General features: G+C 41.2%; 1 long non-coding RNA gene across 1 annotated transcript; it reads right to left on the minus strand.

Annotated features, from left to right (window-relative positions):
* Positions 1-3,712: 3,712 nt before the first annotated feature.
* LOC128362091 (uncharacterized) lies at positions 3,713-4,036 on the minus strand. Its single transcript, XR_008321615.1, has 3 exons — positions 3,967-4,036; positions 3,821-3,891; positions 3,713-3,745 (listed from the first exon to the last, which is right to left on the minus strand). It is a non-coding gene; the product is annotated as an uncharacterized LOC128362091 (long non-coding RNA).
* Positions 4,037-9,264: the final 5,228 nt, after the last annotated feature.

The raw sequence follows: 9,264 nt of genomic DNA on the forward strand, positions 1-9,264 counted from the left end.
GTACAGTATTGTGGAGTCACCTTGAACATGATTGGATGATTTGATAATCCATCTACTGTTGTATTATTTGTGGAAGAAAGAAGCTGGAGAGGGTTTTAAAAAGTGTCTCTGCTGCTGTGCAGAAAGTGTGTTTCTACCACAAGCTTTCATTCTGTAGCCAAACCTTTGCTATCTGCAGTGTATTTCAACAGTGGTGAATCACATTTTTATTAACATGTGTTATCTCCTATCTTAACTTACTGTACACTTTTTCCTGCTTTGTGTTTTTCATATTTGTGGAATCAGTGTGACATAGATATCTCATTACTCAGTGGTACAGTCAAGTGCAAGTGTTGAGATTGTATTCCTCAACAGCGTGGTGTCCAGTGAGTGGGGTTGCTCTCATAATATTGCTCCTTTGGCTACAGCATCTACAATCCATTTCTGATGCCCATGCTATTTTCATACCGATGGTTCTTTTTATATCTGAAATGTGCATTACTACAAAGGTCAAGAAAATATAAATAAAATAAAACTTTTCTTTGTCATAAATATATATAAGTGCAATCATTTTTTGTATTTAAAAGTGTTTTGTTTAAATGCAATTATGAAACTATTAAAGGCATTTTAGAAGTAGGATTTGATGTTTTTATTTGAAATTATGCTCATAATAGATATCTTACCTCAGCTGCTGTTTGTACATGACTGGTGTTTTGTTATAATACATTTTTGGGCAAATTGAGAAGCATAACAGGACCTATTGGGGTCACACACACACACACACACACACACACGTTTGAAGACATCTACGCCTTCTCCCTGATTAAAAATCCAGAATCTACACATATACAAATATTTCTAATTTCAACTGCTGGCCTCCTACCTCACTGTCCATTCTCAGTGTTTGGTCACTTGAGGCTTGAAGTTTCATAGTTAAGTTGCATATTGTACAACAATTGGCTCCAAGTAAGTTGTGATGTTTCAAGTCCTGCTCGTAGATACACACCTTTAACAGAGAGAAACCTTCCTCTATCAGCTGATGAAAGTGAAAACAGCCTTCTAGTGTTAATGTGTGCACATACATTATCCTGCACAGAGAAGCTCAAACATCCAACTGAAGGAAAAAGAAACTATTGAGTGGAGAGTGACTTTAAACCATTTGTTAGCTGTGAACCATTTTAGTCACTGAATGAGAAAATTCTTGTCTAAGGGAAACACAATGTCTGTGTATGTTTTACCTAAAATCAAAATAAATAGGTCCCAAGTCAGTCTTCAAATTCAATTGTACACCTCTAAAATTCAATAAGGTTTTTCAACCTAAAGGATTGGCCATGTAACACGATTGCGTGTCACTTAGGAAAGTGTTTGATCACAGCCAAAAAGAAATTATGGCTGTGTGTTGGTCCTGACACCTGAACACAAAACATCATCAGAATAGCTCTCAATGTAGAGACAAACTTGGTTCTGGGAAACCAGCTCAGACCTGGTCCAAATTATAGTCTAATCAGGTCTAGCAGGGTCTTGTTTTACTGCCACTGGTCTCGGGTGTGTGCTTTCATCATGGTGCACCATAATCATAGTGGAAGAAAATATTTTAAGAATTAGCCTATGTAAAAAGTAATACTATTAAATGACCACAGCATTATTGCTAGCACTGATTCATTATCTTCAGGTCTATCTGGGTCAGGTCTGACCAGCAGCATAACATCATGGTGATAGGCCCCGGTGCACCACCCCCGCCCTAAACACAAGCGCACGCGCACACACATGCTTGGACACACACACACGAGAGAATTAGAGAGAACTGCTATTGTCACTATGCAGGCTAACATTACAGGTGACTGGCCACACACTCATCCTGGACAGCAACCGAAGCTCCATATCAACACTTATCTAACAGCCTGCCCTGACCTGGGTTCAAACTACCACAGCCTGACGATGTCTCAAAACTATCAAACATTCAAATATAGCCAACACTAACAAAGCCACAAAGATATCTTGCACAGTATGTCCATAAGCATAACTACGGTGGCCCTAAAGTGCAAAACATAACAGCAAATCACAAAACACAACAGCAAATCACAAAACACAACAGCACACAACGAGCATGATGCCTCATGTTGTGAAGTACAATTGTGAGATCCGAAATACTGGACACCATATTCTGTATACGTGTTCAAATAAAAATATATAAATAAAAAGTCACCCGACACGGGATTTGAACCAACTGCAAAATGTTCTCAACCCAGTGATTTACCATTAGGCTACATATTCACACAGCAAATGTCATAAAGTCATACAATTACTGTTGAATTAAAAATGACGTTTGCATAGCCACAACTGTCAACACACCACGGCCAAATTAACTTGTGACCACTGTTATTGCAATGATAAAACTTTAACACTTTACAGGTCCAGCTTGTTGCACCCCTGAAAAACATTTCACAATGATCAAAGATCAAGTCTGGTGAAGATGGTCGAGGAAAATCATGCATTTGATGTTTTGGGCATGTTTACGTCCGTGTGTTGTAAATCATGTTGGAGCAACAGTGTGTAAAATAAAACAATTTGAATTCGAGCGGAGTAACGTGTGGCATATAGGATATCCACACATATTGGCACAGTCAGTTACAATACTCCATGTAATTGGAGCACACTTTCCATTAGAGCATGTGCAAGTGAGCAGCTGTAAACTGCGGTTTGCGCTGCGTTCTGTAGTTGGCAGTTACTTATTAGGCTGTATGTCCACAAGGACATCTAAAAATATAGGCTACGTTAAATAAAAAAATTCAACAAGATCTGTGGACAAAAAAACATAATCTAATAGAAATGAAAGAGAATAATATTTCTCAATTGCACAAATCCTTTATCAGAACAATTGAAAAACACAACAGAAATAAAATGATTGCAGCATAAAATAAATTAGCTTTAAAATCATTAAAAAGGACATAGAGTGCAAATGAAAGATTAAAATGTAAAGTGCTTTAGTAGAGCTCAATCATAAGCACAGGAGAAGAGAAATGTTTTTAACCTGGATTTAAAAGTGTTCACAGTTGGGGCTGATTTCAGTTCTGCTGGTAGTTTGTTCCAGTTGTGTGCAGCATAACAGCTAAAAGCTGCTTCACCATGTTTATTTTGAACTCTGGGCTCAACTATCTGACCTGAGTCAGTAGATCTCAGAGCTCTACTGGGTTTATATTCTACTAACATGTCATTCATGTATTCTGGACCTAAACCATTCAGTGATTTGTAGACCAGTAGCAGAACTTTAAAATCTATTCTATAGCTGACTGGGAGCCAGTGTAAAGACTGAAGAACTGGAGTAATGTTCTGGTTAAAACTCAAGCTGCAGCGTTCTGAATGAGCTGCAGCTGTTTAATGCTTTTTGTGGGAGTCCAGTCAGAAGACCGTTACAGTCGTCGAGTCTACTGGAGATGAAAGCATGAATCAACTTCTCCTGGTCTGTTTGAGACATAAAACCCTTCACTCTGGATATGTCCTTAAGCTGATAGAAGGCTGTTTTGGTGATTGATTTGATGTGACTGCTGAAGGTCAGAGTCTATCAGCACGCCAAGCCACTCGATCAGATTCATAACTTCCAATGGTCACAAAATAACAAAAAATACACAGTGACTTAATTTTAAAAAATTTAATTAAATTAAAGGGACTGCTACTGTACACAGACAGGGCAAAAGTACTCCTCATCCGTGGGAGGCTTCCCCACACACCCTCAGTGGTACCACCTCTGGCATAATGTGCATTGGATCTGAAAAAGAAATCATCTGTTAGGATCACAAAGTGAATGAAGTCAATATCATGAAGCAGAGCTGTGGTTTCTTACCCAGTCAATATGCCCACTAGTTGGACTGTGGCTCCTCTCCCCACAGCAGTGGCACAAGTCTTTCATGGAATCTGTCAGAATGAAGTCATTTAACTCACTATTAAAGTATTACCTTCTGTTAAGTATTTATGCAAGACAATCACTACCTGACTCTGCAATTAGGATGTTCGCCATCTCCAGCCTCATCTTTCTGACACTATCTGTGTCCACAGAAAAGTCTTGTGGCGTCCCCTTCATGATATTCTGCCATCTTGAATACAGATAGGATTAAGCTATCCCACTCAAAGACAGGGATTAATTGACACCACGAAACTTACTTTACACACTAGCACCCCGCATGATGTGGTGTCCTGTTGGTGGGGGTGGACAACCGTCCCACATGTCCACCGCAAGATGTTAATACTTCTTATGAAGGCTCTACATGAAGAAAGAGGTCAAAGTATGAGATGCTGCTTATTTAGCACACCAGATTTTTGGCCCACTAAGAGGGATCATTGAAGATTGGCTTACCTTGTCGTGTTGCAGCACTGTTGCAACTGGGAAGCTGTTGCCCCAAATGGGTCAATAAATACCGCTCTCCGTTCCCGTGGATACATCACCTGTGAAAAATACAGATGAGTCCTAAATGTGCATGACCGTTGCAAGTGTGCCAAAGATGAACATACCATTTTGGACAAAAGTGTACTCACCACTAGCATCCAGTGCCTCCCTTTACAAACAGCTCCAATCAATATGTCATATATTGATGTATCCAGCTACAAAGAGTGACAATAATGTTATTATTCTACACAAGTCGTTGTTTTCTCCGTTTTTGTCATTCTGGGCTGTGCTCATTTAGATAGTATCTGACGAGAAACAAAATGGGTGAGAGGGGAATGACCTGCAGCATAGGTCCCTGGCTGGATTCAAGTCAGGGACACTGCACCTCTGTGGTATGCACTTTGACCACTCAACCACCAACACACTCCACTATGTCAATCATTATTGCAATTAAAATGATGATGCTCACTTTCCGCAACCCACGGGAATTTCCATTCCATATGGCTGTCATCTCATATGTGTCGATCACAAATATCTCGAGTGGCACCTTCCTTGCCATCAGCAATAGGAATGCATTCAATATCTGCAAAGAGTTGACTCATTAATTAGATTTGGAACACCTGCTTAGGACTGAATACATACTTCACTCTCTACCTCCTGTCCAGGGGCAAGGCTTTGCAAATCTGCTGTAAAGATTTTGTATGGACCCAGTTTGGACCATAAGATCTCCCCCTTTCCCTGTGTCCATATGTTCATGACTGGAAAACAACATTGTATGTAAAGACAGAATGATGATACTACTACATGTACACATTTTACATTTACATACCATTACTGTGTAGAGGATCTGTTGCGGCTGGAGAATCAATTGTATGACCATCCTTGCTGGTGCATGAAACAGTGGATGGGGTGCCAGTGAGTGATGGGCTGCTGTCTGAAGCCAGAGGAGAGGGTCTTACCTCTCTTTTGAGTTTGGCTGATGTACCAAATGATCAATGTTTGCCATGATTGTGCCAGAAGTGCCCGTGAGAGGTCGAAGGTGTGTGACCTTGTTGTTCAGGTCCAAGATCTTATAGGGTCCCAGCATGTCCCTTTCAAGTTCCCCCCCCTTCCTCTGCTGTCCCCGGATGTTCTTCATGAGAACATGATCTCCAATGTGGAACTGGTCTTCCTGGCCCCTATCCTCCTTTCTTTTCTTCACTCGCCTCTGGGAGCTAGTGACATTGTCCCTCACCTCCTCGTACACTATGGGGAGGAGCTCAATACCCACGCAGACAGTCTCGCTCCCCACCAACTTTTCCACCTTCTCATCCGTAATCTACAAGAGCAGAAACATAAGTGCATGATTGATTGACACACACTATGATTGCCCTATGTTAAACATTTCAATACCTTGATGCCCTTACCTCATAATCGCTCAGGACCTCTGATGGGTATCGTGCCTCTCTCCCGAACATCAGATAATACGGACTGTACTTGGTCGTGTGGTGGACCTTTGTCCGAAGACCAAACATGGTCTGTCTCAAGAAATGGTCCCACTTTCCAGGCTTGTTATGTGTGAGCTTGCCCAGACATCTAACATGTGAGATACATGTGAGTATGACATCAACTGTATATATCTGCAATTAGTTATTGTGATGTGGTCCTGAGCATTATGAATGCAACTTACCTTTGAATACTGCTATTGAGCTTTTCTAACCTTGTTTCTGAACTCTGTCCCTTGATCTGTTAGCAGTCTTTGAGGTACCCCAAATTTGTATACAAAATCAAGAATACAATTGGTTACCTCGTCTGCTGTTTTGGTTTTAAGAGGATAGGCCTCTGCCCACTTCGTAAAGTAGTCAACCATTACACATATGTACTGATTACCACTCTCAGTGACAGCGAGCTTGAGAAGGTCCATTCCCACAAGCTCAAATGGCTCTGATACCTGAAAGATACAACTGAGGGTTAACCACAGTATGCTCTAGTGAAAATGTTAGTCAGCACATCCAGTCACACAAATCACCTCACCTCTATTGGGTTGTATTGGACTTTCTCCTTGAGGCTGATCCGCCTGGCCTGCTACTCTGGGCATTGACTGATCTGCCAGATGAATGGAAACTTATTCCACATGTCCTCATATCATAGTGACCACAATATTGTGCCTTAATCATAGATGCTAATAATCACATTGCCACATGGTAATCATTGAGTGGATTGTATGTGGTTAATGAGAAAATGAGGTATAGTGCTATATTCACTTACCCATTTTCTGATGTCCCCCCTCCATGCCAGGCCAGTAAAAACGTTGGATTATGGCATTATGTGTCTTATCAATGCCACAGTGGGCACCAATGTCACTGCTGTGTATGTCCGTGAACACCATGTCTGCCTCCTCCTTCAATTTGACCACCTTGGCCAAATGCTCTTGTCCATTTTGCCTTCTTCTACAAATGTAGAAGAGCTCTCCATCTACAGAGGGTGAGGTTCTTGAATTGACTGAGGACACACTTGGGCACTGCCAGGGATTTTGAGCCCATGCATAGACATGAAATTTGTCCAAACCACCAGGCACAGGCCGTATCAACCATGCATAATTGCTGTGACCACACCATTCAACAATTTAAATTACACTGTACATGGTGGCAAGTGTTGTGGTTCAACACTAACTGTGCAATATTTACTGACTAACCTCTACAGGACATGTGGTTCAGACTGTATTTTGAACTCTAAATGTAATGAACAATGACAATTTACAAACATGAATTTATGTTCTAGTGACCAAGGCCTCTGTCAGACATGGTCCTTTGGAAGCATCTTAACTTTTCACCCCCTTTTGCTGCCCATGGACCAACATGTCACTAATGAACACAGTTTGGAAAGGAATGGGGATATTTACCTTTGATTAGAGAATTGGATGCTCTTCTTTTTATGATGTAACACTCCTTTTTACCAGAGCCATCAGGAAATTTTTGGAGGATTAGGTAATCCTGTAACTCCTTCACTAAGTTGCTATCCATTGCTGTAGCCTAGCTGTTGAGTCCTGCTCAGTTCTCTTATATATGCTTTCTGCCTTCATTAGGTCCAACACATCATTAGGATCAACCCAATTACTCATGATGACACACAGCTGCTTAGTGTGGGCAAGTGATGTAATAAATTATATTTTAAATGTATCAAATTATATTTGGGTGTACCAATATGTGTGGATATCCTATATGCCACACGTTACTCCGCTCGACTTCAAATTGTTTTATTTTACACACTGTTGCTCCAACATGATTTACAACACACGGACGTAAACGTGCCCAAAACATCAAATGCGTGATTTTCCTCGACCATCTTCACCAGACTTGATCTTTGATCATCGTGAAATGTTTTTCAGGGGTGCAACAAGCTGGACCTGTAAAGTGTTAAAGTGTTATCATTGCAATAACAGTGGTCACAAGTTAATTTGGCCGTGGTGTGTTGACAGTCGTGGCTATGCAAACGTCATTTTTAATTCAACAGTAATTGTATGACTTTATGACAAGTACTTGCTGTGTGAATATGTAGCCTAACGGTAAATCACTGGGTTGAGAACATTTTGCAGTTGGTTCAAATCCCGTGTCGGGTGACTTTTTATTTATATATTTTTATTTGAACACGTACACAGAATATGGTGTCCAGTATTTCGGATCTCACAATTGTACTTCACAACATGAGGCATCATGCTCGGATTAAGCAGGTGAAGTGAGAGATCATCAGATATATATGTGGACGTGCATTCAGGCATTCGCAAGGTCAGCTACATTTTCTCTCCGTGACTGGAACATCTGCAGTAGCGGTGACAGAGGCCTAATGTTTACAAACAAAGGTAACCAGTTAACGTGAAAACCAGTTGATTGTAACACCGGAGAAGCGGGACGCGGCAGTAGGGTCAATGGCACTTCATTGGGATCATCCCTATGTTCCCCGGGTCATATGTTCCCCGCTTTGTATGTGACCGGGGAACATAGGGATGATCCCGTCTACAGTTAGCTGAGTTAGCAGATGAGTTAGCCGCCAAGCTAGCAACCGAGTTAGCCGCTGAGCTAGCAGGCGAATTAGCCGCCGAGTTAGCAGCAGAGTTAGCCGCCGAGCTAGCAACCGAGTTAGCCGCGATCGGGGAACATAGGACCCGGGGAACATAGGTACGCTCATGCTTCATTTATGGAGCTAGCTGGCAAGCTACCGCTAGCCTCCAGCGTCACGCTAGCTTTTGCCTGGGTTTGAGTAAAGAAAACGTGTCTAATTTGGTCATTTTAGCTTTACCCTCACCCTGCTTCTTTCTTTCCTTCCTCTTTTGCGCGCTGCTTTTTTGTTTTGGCTTGCTATACATGATATTTTTACCTTTTCTAGTCAACTTTCATCCACTTGCTTTTTTTCCTGCTGAAAGGAGAAACAACTACGTCACGTCATCGCGACTCATCATGACTGACAGCTATCAAGGTGATTGGACAAATTATCATTTCCTCCTCCCATACCAGCCACTCAGCTAGCCTACCTTACTGACCCGCCCTGAGCTATTTCATTCACAAAAACAATACAGCTGCTGGACAGCTGCTTTTTTTTTCTTCCTTCATGGGCCACTCATGTCCCTGTCAGATGGGGTGCCTCTTTTTAATAAATTAGATTATGCATGTGGAGTTCAGCTCAGGTGAAACATTTAAAACCCCCTCAATGATAAAATGTTGGAGGTTCACTGTATCAAATCACAATAAATAAATACATAGAAATAGGTTATTTGTTAGAAACCAGTGAACATTGTCCCGGATTCTCCACATTAGTAGTAGTACTTACAACACTTCCTGTTGAAAGAGATAAAGAGATTTTCTGGAAAGAGATGATGCTATTCTTTTCTTTTCTTTAATGTTTCAGTGCAGTGCACAATAAACTCAAAT

The sequence above is a fragment of the Scomber japonicus genome, chromosome 7 (genome assembly GCF_027409825.1).
Source record: "Scomber japonicus isolate fScoJap1 chromosome 7, fScoJap1.pri, whole genome shotgun sequence".
Taxonomy (NCBI): Eukaryota; Metazoa; Chordata; class Actinopteri; order Scombriformes; family Scombridae; genus Scomber; species Scomber japonicus.